The following is a 15,942-nucleotide window of genomic DNA, read 5'->3' as shown; positions in this document are numbered from 1 at the left end:
GAGTCGGACACGACTGAGAGATTGAAAGGAACTGAACCTATTAAAAAAAAGAATGTCTCAAGAAAATCAGAAGGAGTGGGTTGCTAGGATGGTCAAACTGTCCAATCAGAGTGGTGAGTTCCAGGGGTGAATTTTTTTTTTTAATGAAACCCAGCCAATTTTATTCAAATTCTCCATAATTTGAAGCTCCAATACTTTGACCACCTGATAGGAAGAGCCAACTCATTAGAAAAGACCTTGATGCTGGGAAAGATTGAAGGCAGGAGGAGAAGGGGACGACAGAGGATGAGATGGTTGGATGGCATCATCGACTTAATGGACATGAATCTGAACAAACTCCAGGAGACAGTGAAGGACAGGGAAACCTGGCATTTTGCAGTCCCGGGGTCAAAAAGAGTTGGACACAACTGAGCGACTGAACAACAACTGTGGCTGGTAAAGGAGGAGATCAATAATGTCATGACACCCTTTGGGGTGATGGAAGAAAACAAAGACCAAAGAATAAGCCATGTTCATGGCTGAAAAGACTGGAGTGGGGGACTCGCGGAATTATTATCTATGGCCCCTTTGACCCATGTAAGGTCTTCCATGGATGCATCCCAATTCCGCGTTAAGATTTCAGAAGTCAGTGTTTCCTAGCGTGAACTCAAAGCATTTCTTTTTTTAAAACTTTTTATTTTCTATTGGAGTAGAGCAGATTAATAGGCAATGCTGTGATTGTTTCAGATGAATAGGAAAGGCACTCAGCCATACATATATATGTATCCATTCTCTCCCAAACTCCCTCCCGTCCAGGCTGCCACATAGCATTGAGCAGAATTCCCTTGCTATACAGTCAGTCCTTGTTTGTTATCCATGTTAAATATAGCAGAGTGTACACGTCCAATCCAAACTCCTAACTATCCCTTCCCCACGTCCTTCCTCCCTTCCTCCTGCAACCATAAGTTCTAAACTCAAAGCATTTCTATCCACTGCTGGAAACAACACTCTAAAGAAGGAAAGATATTCTGCTGCTCCAGAGTAATTTCTGCATTCATATTGGCATTTTGTGTGCCTGTAAACCTTCCCAAGTGGCTCTGATGGTAAAGAATCTGTCTGCAATGCAGGAGGCCCGGGTTCAATCCCTGGGTCAAGAAGATCCCCTGGAGAAGCACATGGCAACCCACTCTAGTTTTCTTGCCTGGAGAATCCCTTGGACAGAGGAGCCTGGTGGGCTATTGTCCATAGGGTCACAAAGAGTCAGACACAATTGAAGTGACTTAGCACACAAAGTGTATCTAAATATTCTTGCCTAAAACCAGGCTTGTCTGCCAAGTAGTCAAACAACATCTGACCATCCCTGGCTGACTGCATTTGCCCTGTAGATTCTAGATCTTCTAACATTTTCACAGTTGTTTCAGTTCCTACCTGAAGCTGTTTCAGTTGTGCAACAATAGTGGTTCTTTTTTTCTCCCAGTGCATGAGGAATACCCTCAGAATAAAGTATTTTTATACTTCCATAGCAAAGCCTACAACGTTGGTATCACTAAGAAGATCCTGTTTACCTTGTGACAATTCTTTTTCATTATTTAATCTCCTTTACAGAGAAAAGTCCAAGCAATGGAAAGACTAGATGCTGATCCAAAAACTGCATGATGCAAGTAATCATGTCATCCCTGCCATCTTGCCAAGGAAAAGGATACACTGCTAACACTGATCTCATCCATCGCTCAGAGCACTACTAAGCACACTGGAAATACTATTGTCTATCTTTCCAGATTTTTCTAAAGCTAGTGGAACTATTAGAATTTGAACCACATTTAGGATGTGGTTAAATCAAGTCTGGTTTGGAAAAGAATCCTCTGGGCAGATTTTTTTTAGTGTAAAAATTAAGAGTAGGATATTGACTTTTCTATGCTCTTGGAGAAACCCTTTCACATCTAAACGTTTGACATTTGATCTGAGATTTATTCACACTTTTACACTTAAGTTCTTTCATTGGAGATTAGACACAATTTTTCATTTCAACAGGATTTTCACATGATTATAGTCACAAATTCTGGAGGCACAAGTTCTGTGTCATCACAGAATTCAAGACAAAGAAAACTGATAGGATCTGTCAGTAGACAGATCTATAATTGTCCACAAACTGTAGGATAAAGGAGTCTATGCTGTAAACACAGAGAAAGCTATTCATTTAAAAATGTGTAAAATATAGACAAGGAAAAGAGACAAATGGTGGCATTGCATATATATTTCAATTTATAGAACTGACATTTCTGAACTCCAACATGTTCTTTTTATGATATAAATGCACGAAGGGAGCACTTACTATAATTAAAGGGAGAAATTAAAATTTCTTTTTAATGTGAAATTCATCCCTTAATTATTGTTTTTAAGAGTTAAAGATTTGGGGGGAAATGTTAAGGATGTGTATATCTTCTACCAGTGTATACAGAGAGGGGCTGGCTTTTTAAAATATATGCTAAAGAGGGAAAGTGGACTTTACATGTATTTAGGAGACACTTGTATAGACTTCATCTGCAGTTCATTTTTAAATTCCTTAACATCTCATTCAGTGGCGTCATTCCCAGAACAATTTGTTCCTGGAAAAACTGAGTTTTTCAAGTTTTGTTTTGAATATATAGCTGATTCATACTGAAAGAATGTTTTCTGTGGTTCTGTTCTTATTAAGGGTTTATTTTAAAAGCCCATGAAAATCAACAGAAAATAAATGAAAAAAATACCTGTGGCAGGAGAAGATCTTATTAATAGAACATAAAGGTCTTTGGGATGGCTAGTCCGTTGAGCTAACAACAATATGTTTTTAAATAGAATTTACATTTCAGCATTTTACAATCTACAGAAGGTTTTCACATCCACTACCTATCTCGTTTGCTGTATTGGATGGGTTAGGCAATTTATTTGTGTGACTAAGACACTAAGAATCTCATCTAAAACTGAAGTTGGGCCACTACATTCTGTTGTTTTTTACAATATAATCTGAACTATAAAATAAAATAGACACATACACCCAAAGAATCCTTATTTATGAGCAGAAATGTCACTGAACATTTTCCAAAAAAACCCTGTGCTTTGGGTTTTAGCTATAGTTGTTATTGCAATGTCCTGCTGTTGATAATGCATTTTTCTGAATGCCAAAACAACTGGTAGAAAAGGCTATTTAAGAAATAAGAAAGTCAGTCAATTTTATGGAAACTGTCGACTCTTCGAGTCATCAGTGCTATTTGCCAAATGTTTCCATGCTCTCCTGCCCTCCAGGAATATGGTAGGCTTACACTTTTTGTCCCTTTAGAGGTTGGGTGGGACCATGACACTAATTCTGGCCAGTAAGTTGGAGTAGAAATTATGTCACTTCCAAAGCTGATTCCAGGAAGAAGCAATCCATTATTGGTACCAGACTGTCAAGAGTTTTTTTCCTCCACCACAGTGGCAAGCAGAGCTGCAAACAGGGACTGCTCCATCCATCTGGGTTCCATGAGGAACATGCAGTGTGAATGAGGGATAGAACTTTCTTATTGTAAGCTCCCAATTTGTTATCTCAGCTAGCCATGGCCAGCCTGATTGACGCAGCCAATTGTTTGGTACCTTGAAGTAAAACAAAGGAGGTACTCACCTGACTTTACTACTTGTTATTCCAGTATTCTTCAAAGGCATCCTTAGATTAAAGAAGAACCACCCTGAACTTGACCGATACAGGCCAGACTTCTGTGGCAGGTGTGTGGTTTTACAGCTGTCCACATAATTACACTTCACTGGGACAGCTGCCGTCATAAAAACATGCAGAGGATGAGGTGGTAACTTAGAGTCACTCTGTCTCAGAGACCGAGGGCAAGAAAGACTTCCCAGTGGAGGTCAAAGCTTGAGCTCTGTCTTACATGGGAGGGAGGGAGGGAAAGATGTGGGGAATGATACTCAGAGCCGCCACTAACAGGGAGTCTTTGTCCAAGCGAGAAAAATGTGCCCCTTCTGGGTGGGTGATGGGCTTCCTGGTGGCTCAGACGGTAAAGAGTCTGCCTGCAATGCAGGAGACCCAGGTTCGATCCCTGGGTCAGAAAGATCCCCTGGAGAGGACATGGCAACCCACTCCAGTATTCTTACCCGGAAAATCCCATGGACAGAGGAACCTGGCAGGCTACAGTCCATGGGGCTGCACAGTCAGCCACGACTGAGCAACTAACACTGGGTGGATGAATGGGAAAACAGGACCGCAGCCCCCATGGATACAGCCTCATGCCAAGGACACTGTGGGGGAAGGGGGGTTGGACCAATGGGGTCCATAAGTGGAACAAGGTTGAATTCCAACCCCACTCACCATCTCAGCCAGGTATCTCTGAGCAGTACAGAAATCAACAACTATGCAACTGGCTGCAAAGACCCAGATTTGCAGAGGAGAAAACACCCCCAAAGTAATGGTGTTGCTGTTGTTGTTTAGTCGTTAAGTTCAACTCTGTTACAACCCCATGGACTGTAGCCCACCAGGCTCCTCCGTCCATGGGGTTCTCCAGGCAAGAATACTGGAGTGGGTTGCCATTTCCTTCTCCAGGGGATCTCCCCCACACAGGGATCAAACCTGCGGCTCCTACATCACAGGCGGATTCTTTACCACTCAGCCACCGTGTAATAGCATATCTGCAAGGAAGGCCAGGGCACTCTGGAGAGCGGCAAGGCATTCCTTATTGAATCACACAAAGAGGGAAGCAATGGGATTTGAGGCTGGAGACCTGCGCTTCCTGGGCTCACACAGGACTTAGATCCCGAAAGCAGGAACCTGGACGTGGGTGTGGAGGGCTTTGAAAGCAGTGGCCAGCCAGTCAGTAGCGCTGTGCCAAGTCAAGCTGGGAGCTGGGGTGGAGGCACTACATGTGTATCCCTGGCACAGGCTTATCAACAAATCCGCCCATGTTTTGAACCCAATGGAAAAAGTTAAAAACTCTCCAGTCAAAAAAAAAAAAGAAAGAAACCTAGAGTCCTTCGTTGCCCAATCTGTTGACACGCCTTTGTCAACCCTCATAAACCCCTGGGAGGTACATGACAGCCACACCAGCCCAGGGACCGCAGCCTGATGGGAAATAATTGTTGCTGTTGTGAAATAAAGCAGGGTCACGAAACAGACCATGACAGCCTGTTTTTATAAAACATCTATGTGTTGTGGATCGTGGACTTATTGCACTCATTTTGATTTTTTTTTTTTTAATATTGTAATCTATCTTGATGATGGAGGGTCTTGGTGTTCCCTTGAATTTTGTGCTGGAGCTAAGAGCCTTGATCTCCCCACCCTGGCCCCCACCCTGCGAATGAATCAGGTTTGCCTCGTGGGGAAGGGTGGAACAGAGGATAGAGTGGGAACCCTGGCTGCATGTTAGAATCACTTGGGAAGTTCTAAAAGCTGTCCGTGGCCTGATCTCACCACAGACCAATTAAATCAGAATTTCTGGGAGTGGAGCACAGGCATGGGTATGTTATAAAATCTTTCCAGATGATTCTGTTTGGCAGCCAGGCTTGCAAACCACAGCCTTAAACAGATATTTAGGTTTTGAGGTAGGGAATGAGGAAGACAAAGGAGCCAGCATCCTGGCCTGGGTGACTCAGAGGACCACGCTTCCAGTTTGCAAAAGAGGGAACCCCAGGTAGAGGGTCCAGGTGGAGAAACAGAGATGGAGGTGGAGAGGACACTAAATCAGTGGTTTTGAACCAACTGAGTTGGAAGTGGAAGCGCCTGAATGAATATAAGACTGTGAAGTTGCAGTGGAGACAGAAAGGGAGGTTGGAGAATGAGCTTAGAGGTGGAGGTGGGTGATGAAACAGGAGATGTGATCGTTGATGGGAGGGGGCAGGGCAGGAAGGAGGGGCCCAGAATGCCTAGCAGGGGAGAAGCCTGCTCCACCCCTAAGGGGTATCTCTCCTGATGCCTGTGTCTCCTGATGCCCGTGTTTCACCTTTAACACTGGGAGGTCTCCACCAAGATCCACTGGAGTCTTGTTTGCAGAACCACACTATGGCTCCCAGGCAGGAGAACAGACCGAGAGCCTTCCTAGGGATTGAGTTCAAAGGTAGGGAAAGTAAAAGGTAAGGTTTGCCTGGAAGATTGGTGACTTAGGAAATGTGGACAAAGATGGCTAACTCTCTGATGCCTTTCCCCAAACGCGTGGTGCTGGAGAAGATTCTTGAGAGTCCCTTGGACTGCAAGGAGATCAAACCAGTCATTTCTAAAGGAAATCAACCCTGAATATTCACTGGAAGAATGGATGCTGAAGCTGAAGCTTCAATGCTTTGGCCATCTGATATGAAGAGCTTACTCATTGGAAAAGACCCTAATGCTGGGAAAGACTGAAGGCAAAAGGAGAAGAGGGTGACAGAGGATGAGATGGTTAGACAGCATCACTGACTCGATGGACATGAATTTGAGCAAACTCCCAGAGATAGTGAAAGATAGGAAAGCCTTGCATGCTGCAGTCTATGAGGTCATAAAGCATCAGACACACAAGTTAGTGACTGAACAACAACAAACCTGTCCAATCCGGAGAATCAGCTGGGATGCTTATTGCAAATGTAACTTTTCATACCTGGACCCCGATCTACTATATCAGACCCTCCAGGAGAGGGCCCTGTGATCTGCATTTTTAACAAGCTTCCTTCCGCTGTGGCTCAGCTGGTAAAGAATCCACCTGCAATGTGGGAGACCTGGGTTTGATCCCTGGGTTGGGAAGATTCCCCTGGAGAAGGGAAAGGCTACCCACTCCAGTATTTTGGCCTGGAGAATTCCATGGACTGTACAGTCCAGTTCAGTTCAGTTCAGTTCAGTCATTCAGTCGTATCCGACTCTTTGTGACCCCATGAATCGCAGCACGCCAGGCCTCCCTGTCCATCACAAACTCCCAGAGTTTACTCAAACTCATGCCCATCTAGTCGGTGATGCCATCCAACCATCTCATCCTGTGTTGTCCCCTTCTCCTCCTGCCCCCAATCCCTCCCAGCATCAGGGTCTTTTCCAATGAGTCAACTCTTCACATGAGGTGGCCAAAGTATTGGAGTTTCAGCTTCAGCATCAATCTTTCCAATTAACACCCAGGACTGATCTCCCCTGGATGGACTGGTTGGATCTCCTTGCAGTCCAAGGAACTCATGGGGTCTCAAAGAGTCAGACATGACTGAGTGACTTTCACACTTCACATCACTTCTTGTGACTTTAGACAGCGTGAGTTTGGGAGGTGCTGCTCTGTAGACAAGAGAAGCCTTCCTCTGTGCTCTGGTTTGGAGCAAAGACTGTCCAGGTTTTTCCAATTTGGCTCAAAAAGGCAGAAAGTGATTGGTTTGATATAGCATCATCAATGGAAAGATTTTATGAGTCAGTCCTGTTCCTGGGAACATTCACCTTCCCTTTGCATCCTCTTCTCTCCCCTTCTCAAGTGTAATGTTCAGCCCAGCCGGAGCCCATGCCTGCCACGTCCCCACTGACCCTCGCCTGCTGCCACCCAGGCCCAATCCAGGACACCTTCACCAGTTTTCCCAAGAGAAACTGTTGCTGGAAGCAACAGTTGCCTTGAAATGTAGGAAGATAAATCCTTTCAAGCCTCTTTGCTGGCACTCTCATCTATTTCCCGTTTGGTTTATGCAGTCTGAAAAGTCCTTGTTCATCCATTTGGTTCAAGTCAGTTAAGAAAAGTAATGCACTTGAAAAATAAAAGATTGCCATTGATTTTCAGGGGGGGTCAGTCTAAAATGCTTCTCTGATTTTTGCCTTGGGGGCTGCTTTTCGCTTTTCTCATATGTGAAGTTTGTTCTTATGTAGTTCTCCTAGGAAACGGCACTTTCCCAAGCTTGACAAAGAAAAGCCTCAGGGAAATAAAACTTGGATGTGATGAAACGAACTCAGCCCCCAAAGTCAAGAATTTCCTTTCTCTCCTCCAAGCCTCAGGTTTGTGAATAGCTTTTATCACACTGGAGTTAAGTGTTCTTGTACGGAAACAAACAAAAATCTGATGGTGGATCAACTGAAATTCATCATAGTTATTTAAAAATAAATGACACTGGAAGAGACCAGAGCAGACCAGAGGGACTCTGACAGCGGTGCTCGCTAAGTGAGGTGTGTGTTCGCATACTCAGTTGCTAAGTTGTGTCCGACTCTTTGCAACCCCATGGGCTGTAGCCCTCCAGGCTCCTCTGTCCACTGGGATTCTCCAGGCAAGAATACTGGAATGGGTAGCCATTCTCTTCTCCAAGGGATCTTCCCAAGCCAGGAATCGAACCCGAGTCGCTTATGTCTCCTACATTGGCTAGCAGGTTCTTTACCTCTGAGCCACCTGGGAAGCCCCTGAGTGAGGAGCCAGAATCCTAATGAGCCTGTGATAAACAAAAAGAATTATCTTTCTCCCCAAAAGTTTATTGGTTCATGCAACAAATTCTCATATGTGTGCAGGCACTGAGCTAGGCCCTGGGGCTATAAGAGGACACGAGAGAATTCTCTGCCTTCCTAAAACTTTCAGAATAGTGGGACAAAAACAAGTAAAATGAGAAAGAAATGTAATTGCAAGTGATAAGAGCTCTGAAGCAAACAAACTGGTGACTCTGAAGATCAGCTGCAATGGGACACTAGTGTTAATAGACTGGCAGGGTGAGGCCTTCCTAAGGAAGCGATGTTGGAGTTGAGATGCAAATATTGTGAAGGGGAAGAGCTGGGGGAAGACTCCAGGGAGGGGCCTGTAGAGCTGGGCTCCCTCGAGGGTAAGACTAAGAGAGAAACTCATCCCAGAAGTGAATGATTGAAACATTAAGGACAGGGACTTCCCTGGTGGTCCAGTGGTTAGGACTCTGAGCTTCCAATGCAGGGGCCACAGGTTCGATCCCTAGTCAGGGAACTAAGATACCCATTCGTCAAGGCATGGCCACACACATACACACACACACACTCCAAAACAACAACAACAAAAAAAAAAAACATTAAGAACTCTAACTGGAAGGATCAGAAGCAGAGATAGGAGAGAGGTACAAAGTGGGATGATGATAAGGATGGGCTAAGCAACGAGCAGCAGGCAAGTCTGAGAAGACCAGAGGCCAAACCGGCTCTTTCTGCAATGTCCAGCAGTATCCATTTACCCCCATGTGTCTTCAATTATTTATATCAACTTCCAAGTATCCCAATAGGTGAACTGACTGGAAGGCCCTACTTAAGGCTTTAGGGGCTTCCCCAATAGGTTAGTGGTAAAGAATCTGCCTGCAATGCAGGAGACACAGGAGACACAGGTTCAATCCCTGGGTTGGGAAGATCCCCTGGAGGAGGAAACGGCAACCCACTCCAGTATTCTCACCTAGAGAATTCTATGGACAGAGGAACCTGGAGAGTTATAGTCCACGGGGTCGCAAAGAGTCAGCCATGACTGAGCAACTGAACACACACAAAGCTTTAGGTCCAAACCAAACCAGCTTGTGAAAATCTACCTGGGGTTAACCTCAGCTAGGTATCTAGATTCTGTGCTCAAATCTCTTCACCATATTCCAGTTTTTCAGACTGGAAAGCATTTCTGGCTGATGGAACACCTTGGGAAAAGCAGGGGTCTAGGAAGCTGAAAAAATTGAGGTAATGACATTGGGTTGTGACACAGCCCTAAGGATGCATGAGATCATGGGAGCCAAGGTCACAGGGACGGGTCAGTAGGAGACGGCTGGTGGCAGGCATCCTTTGTCAGTTATTCAATCAACAGCCTTCTGATCTGCTACTGATTTGAATGGAAATATTTTGGGAGCAGGGCGGGGGGCGGATCTATTCACTCTACTCACAAGGCACCATCCATTCTAAAGCAAGGCTAGGAAGAAGAGTTCTATAAATTACAGCTGCCTGCCAGGGGTGGATCATGACAGCCAATAATTATACTTACTACACGGTAAAGGCACATCCAAGCCATGAAGACATTCTTATCTTCACCTGAGAGCAAAGGAAGTGCTGGGCGGGGAGGGGGGAGAAAACTGTGTGGAAAACTGATAACCCCTCCATGGTTCTTAGAATCAAATCCTAAGAATGACAGTTTGGCAAGTGAGAGTCCAGAGTCCTGAGGCTCCTTGAGGTTACCTAGTCCAGCCTCACTCCTAACACAGAATTCACCCACATCATTCTCAGCAGAGCATGAGACCTTAAACACCTTAAACACTTTCACCAAGAGATGACCCACCACTTTGCAGGCAGCTCTTCCAGGATCTGTCTCCTTCAGATTTCTCCCCCGGGGGCTCCGCAGTAAAGAACCCACCTGCCAATGCAGGAGACACAAGAGACACAGGTTCAATCCCTGGATCAGGAAGATTCCCCTGGAAGAGGGCATGGCAACCCACTCCAATGTTCTTGCCTAGAGAATCCCATGGATGGAAGAGCCTGGCAGGCTACAGACCATGGAGTTGCAAAAGAGTCAGACGTGACTTAGCGACTAAACAACTTAAGGGATCTGCCTCCTTCAGATTTCTAACCCCGGAGCCATGCGCTATGTTGTTATTATTACAGAGAGTCGAGGCATTCTGGGGCGGGCTTAGACTCCCAGCCCCCCACTTGGCAGCTGTGTCACCTTGGACATTAGTTAACCTCTTAGTGCTTCCATTTCCAGAGATATTAGATAAAGGGAGATCCAACCAGTCCATCCTAAAGGAAATCAGTCCTGAATACTCATTGGAAGGACTGATGCCGAAGCTGAAACTCCAACACTTTGGCCACCTGATGCAAAGAACTGACTCATTGGAAAAGACCCTGAGTTGGGAAAGATTGAAGGCTGGAAGAGAAGGAGATGACAGAGGATGAGATGGTTGGATGGCATCACTGACTCAACGGACATGAGTTTGAGTAAACTCCGGGAGTTGGTGATGGACAGGGAGGCCTGATGTGCTGCAGTCCATGGGGTCGCAAAGAGTTGGACATGACTGAGCGACTGAACTGAACTGAACTAGATAAAGGGGTGGGGGTGCAATGTTCATCATAACTCATATGGTTTTAGTAGTAGTATATGACACAAGTAAGGCACTTAAAGTAGAACCTGGTACCCAGGGAGAGCGCAGTAAATGTTAGCTGTGATGACGGTCATGCATACTGCAAAGTTATCTTCTTTCCAGATGAAATATCTCTGGTTCCATCAACCGTGCTGTAGATTATGTAGTTCTAAAAGCAGCTCCTCCCTTAGAAGCTCCTCCATACAGTGAGACCCACAGGAACTGATGTGATATTCTGATATGGTAGAACCTGCCCCCAGTGCAGTGGGAATAGCACCTGCCTTGACACAGACTTCACAATGGTATCAGTACTGCCTTTGACTGAGTTGGCTTTTTATCTGCTCAGTCACTTCGCTAGTCCTTATCAGTCTTATCAACACCTAAAACTACCAGGTTTTTTTTTTCCACTAAAAACTGTCAAACCAAGCCTTTCCAAGCTATACTTATGTAATTTCTTTTGGAGGCATGAATATATTTACATCTATTAAACTTAATTCTATGTCTGGGATCTCTGTTCCAGTCTATTGAAATATGTTTGTATTCTGGTTTTATTATTTCAGTCTTTCCTAAGGTTGCATCTTGTGCAAAATTTGAGAAATATGTTTTATTTTTATCTAAGTGGTCAATAAAAATGTTATCCAAACAGATCCAAAAACAGAGCCCTGTGGGAAACCACTGGAGACCTCCAGCTAATAAATGAGCTTTTCTTGAATATTTGTCTTATGACTTGACCTAACCCTATGATCATTATCCTTCCCTTTTTCACGAAGATAGCTTGTTCATAAAGATATGCTGAAACAATGTAGGCTTTTTCTATTTCAATTCCTTGTGGGTAAAAGAACTGTTGATCTTGAATTATTCCTTGTTAGAAAGAAAAGTAGTAGCATTATATAATCACATGATACGGTGCTAACCTCTACCACCACATCCCAGAGCTCAGGGCATAGCTACATGGGCTCCTCAGAGCTTTAATTGAGTTGATAAAAATCCAGCAGTTTTGATAGATTGCATTATGCAAGGGAACCTGACTTAAAGCAGCTGAGACTAGACAGTTTGGTGTTAAGCTGTAGTAACGAAATTCCATTAACGTTTCATCTTTTCTGTTGAAGATCCTGGTTGGATCTGGGGCTTGGGACACACAGCTCAGGTCACTACTCACACAACAGTTCCTTGCAACATTTTCCTAAGGACTGCCTCCAAAATATGCCATCTGAAACCACATAGAGCAGTGGTCAATTTGTAATGTACGAAAGTATGGAATCACTATGTTGCACACTTGAAACTAATATAACATTGTAAGGCAATTATACTTTAACTTTTTTAAGCTAGAAAAGGAGGGTTTCCATAGTGGCTTGGTGGTGAAGAATCTGCCTGCCAATGCAACAGACACAGGTTCGATCCCTCGTCCGGGAGGATCCCACACCCAGTGGAGCGACTAAGCCTGTGTGCTACAGCTGCTGAGCCTGTGCTCTAGACCCCGGGAGCCACGACTGCTGAAGCCCAGGCACCCTAGAGCCCAGGCTCCCCAACAGGAGAAACCACTGCAATGAGAAGCCTGCACACTGCAATGAAGATCCAACACAGCCAAATAAATAAATAATTTGAAAAAGAAAAAGAAATCCCATAGGAGTAAGAGATTGCCAAGGGAATATGTAAATCCACAAGAAGGAAAAAGGTGCTGGATATGACTTTTGGGGTTGGGGGGTATTTATTTATTTGACTGCTGAGGGTCTTAGTTGCAGCATACAGGATCTTTGACCTTCATTGCAGCATATGGGATCTAGTTCCCTGACCAGGAATCAAACCTGTACTCCCTGCATTGAGAGAGCTGAGTCTTAGCCACTGGACCACCAGGGAAATCCCCATGCATGAGTTTTTGACTCAGGATGAGATGCAAGGAAGTGGAAGAATTTTCTCAACCATGGGAAGATTAGGAACTCTGCCTTGCCCTGCAGCTAGGAGGCAAAGACTCATGTGGCTAGGAGATTGTGGATGAGTGACCTGGGGTGATCCAGAAAATATCGATCCTCAGCCAGTCCCTCTCCCCACAGCTTCCATGCCCAGGGGAGGGAAGACTGGAGGAGAAAACAGGAGCAGGAAAGGAAAACTTCCCAGGTAAGGAAGATGAGAGGAGAGCTTCAGATATATACTGACTGTGGTCATTATTTATTTGAGTCTTTCCTCAAACACCCTCTTTGGGGAGAAAAAAAAGAAAGGTGTCTAACATGGACCACACACATGTGACATTAGAAAGAAGACAGAACCAGAAATCGGGGCCCAGGTGTACTTAAGTCCTTTAAGTCTGTAAAATGAGGGCTGTGGAGACCAACTAAGGAAGCTCTGCGAGCTTTTCAAACGCTAACATTTTAGGTGTTGGAGTGTCCCACTCTGAAGGGTCAAGGAAGTGGTGGCAAGCAGGAGGTGGCAGAAACCAGGGTCAGATGCCAATCCTCTGCCACACGAACTCCTCTGCATACCTGGAAACCCTGACATCAAGGGGACCAAGCATTATCTGCCCCGATGGACGTGATGCCAGATTGTGACCACAGGAGGACCAGCGAATTTCCAGAAGCAGCAGGCTACACCCTGGAGGCTGAGTTCCCAGATGCAGGGGCTCAGCCGTCAACACCTGAGAAAGTGTCCGAAGCTGCCACCTCCAGTTCTGAAATAACCCCATGTTTCAGGCTGGGGCTGGGACGGTGCAAACCTGCAAACCTAGAAGCAACAGGAGGTAAGTGGCCGAGGAGGGAGAGGTCAGAGGGGCGCGACTCAGTTCTCGCTGACGGTGACAAGTCTAGAAACGAAGGGGCAAAACCCAGAACGCACCGGTGGGGGTTTCACTGCTGCATTTCCGGGGCCAGACTGTACTCCTGGTTTTGGTAAACTTTTCCCGACAAAACCGAGTGTTCTCATATATACGGAATTTAGAAAGATGGTGACGATAACCCTATATGCAAAACAGAAAAAGAGACTCAGATGTATAGAACAGACTTGTGGACTCTGGGAGAGGCGAGGGTGGGATGTTTCAAGAGAACAGCATCGAAACATGTATATTATCTAGGGTGAAACAGATCACCAGCCCAGGTTGGGTGCATGAGACAAGTGCTCGGGCCTGGTGCACTGGGAAGACCCAGAGGGATCGGGTGGAGAGGGAGGTGGGGTGGGGGGGGACCGGGATGGGGAATACATGTAAATCCATGGCTAATCCATTTCAATGTATGACAAAAACCACTGCAATGATGTAAAGTAATTAGCCTCCAACTAATAAAAATAAATGGAAAAAAAAAAAAACCGAGTGTTCTCACCCCATAAATACTCTTAGACACTAGTAACAACAGCCTACGAAACCAATAAGGGCTTCCCTGATAGCTCAGACAGTAAAGAATCTGCCAGAAATGCAGGAGACCCAGGTTCAACCCCTGGGTGGATAAGATCCCCTGGAGGAGCAAATGGCAGAACACTCCAGTATTCTTGCCTGGAGAATTCCATGGACAGACAGAGGAGCCTGGTGGACTACAGTCCATAGGGTCGCAAAGAGTCAGACACGACGGAGACTAATACATGAGACCAATATTTGTAAAGATGCCAGGTTGCCTGCAAACGAGCTGGAAATACCTTGGAGAGTTTCACAAAAATGAGACACAGAGCAGTGGAGGTCGGGCAAAGAAGATGGAGAGCGGATTCTTTAAAGTCGGTGGGAGAGAGGATGCAAACAGCTCACACGGTCAAGCCTTTTAAAATGGAACGCACGTTTGCCTCAAGCCCGCTGAATAGCCGCAGCCCTGCCGGGTGACCTTCGCGGAAGAGCAGCTGTGGACGTTTGCGGAGTCCCTGAGGGCTGATGCCTGGGGCTTCAGCGCCATCCAGTGGAGACAGAGGGTATGGCGGCTGTGGACGGCCTCAGCCTGAAGTGAGAAGGCGGTCTATTTTTCATCTGACAGTGATAGATGAGGGGAAGGTGGCTGAGCTTCATTTCATTATCACCCGCTTAGTTCCAAGGAGATACCGTCTCGGTTCCCAGCCATCAATCAATTGGCATCATTCAAGGACCAGGCGGGGCTCAATCTGCCCATTCTATTTCAGCCCAGGTGGTGATGGAGACCTAGAGGAAGGGCTCTGAAACCCTCTTCTCCAGTCACACACTGATTCTCAGGTGTCCAACCTCCAGTCCCTGGGATGTCCCTATTAATAAAAGAGTTTAATTATGTGCAGAATACAGAGACCTGAAGTCAGATTAGCCTCTGGAAGGGAGGATGGGGGTGGCAACAATTGCTGCCTGAATGGGGAACATTCTTCCACCACCCGCAAGAAAAAGAACTGAGAGACGTGATGGTCTACTTGTCCAAACTATTCCTCGGGAGAGAAAGCAGTCTCCAGTGACAGGCACCATATTCACGTCCTCTTGTGTTTCTGAAGGGATTGACCTAAGGATGACCCCAGAGGGGCTACAAAGCCCTGGCACATATTTTCCTTAAAAAGAAAGCAGATCCAGAGTGTTCGGCGGCGTCGCCCTCACTCAGCTTCCTTTGCTTGGTTGACAGGCCAGAAACACAGAAGAAAAGAAAAACGTGGAGGAGGACTTTCCTGGTGGTCCAGTGGTTAAGACTCCAAGCTCCCACTGCAGGGGCCATGGGTTCCAACCCTGGTCAGGGAAGTCCCACACACCTCGAGGTACAGCCAAAAAGGAAAAAGCTAAATAAGTAAAAATTTTGAAAAGAGGAAAGGAAATACATGTATTTCTTGAGTACCCACACTGTGACAGATAATATACATGAAATTATCTTGTTTTCTCCTCACAACAAACCTCACTGGGTTATGGCCTCTTTGGGAAGACTAGAATAATCTAGAAGGGTCCAAATCATCATTTGTAATTCCCCTTTTCTTTTGTTTTCCTTTGGTGGGGAGGTTGGCTATTGATTTCTAGTTTCATCCCATTATGATCAGAAAAAAATACCTGTTATGATTTCACTTTTCTAA

The 15,942-nt window shown here is 45.5% G+C and overlaps 1 pseudogene; it reads right to left on the bottom strand.

Moving 5' to 3' along the window:
* Positions 1–387: 387 nt before the first annotated feature.
* LOC110131258 (eukaryotic translation initiation factor 3 subunit E pseudogene) lies at positions 388–1,633 on the bottom strand (annotated as a pseudogene).
* Between the last annotated feature and the right edge of the window lie 14,309 nt (positions 1,634–15,942).

The sequence above is a fragment of the Odocoileus virginianus genome, chromosome 23 (genome assembly GCF_023699985.2).
Source record: "Odocoileus virginianus isolate 20LAN1187 ecotype Illinois chromosome 23, Ovbor_1.2, whole genome shotgun sequence".
Lineage (NCBI taxonomy): Eukaryota > Metazoa > Chordata > Mammalia > Artiodactyla > Cervidae > Odocoileus > Odocoileus virginianus.
The sequence above is the reverse complement of the archived record's forward strand: the minus strand, read 5'-3'. Positions and strand labels throughout refer to the sequence as shown.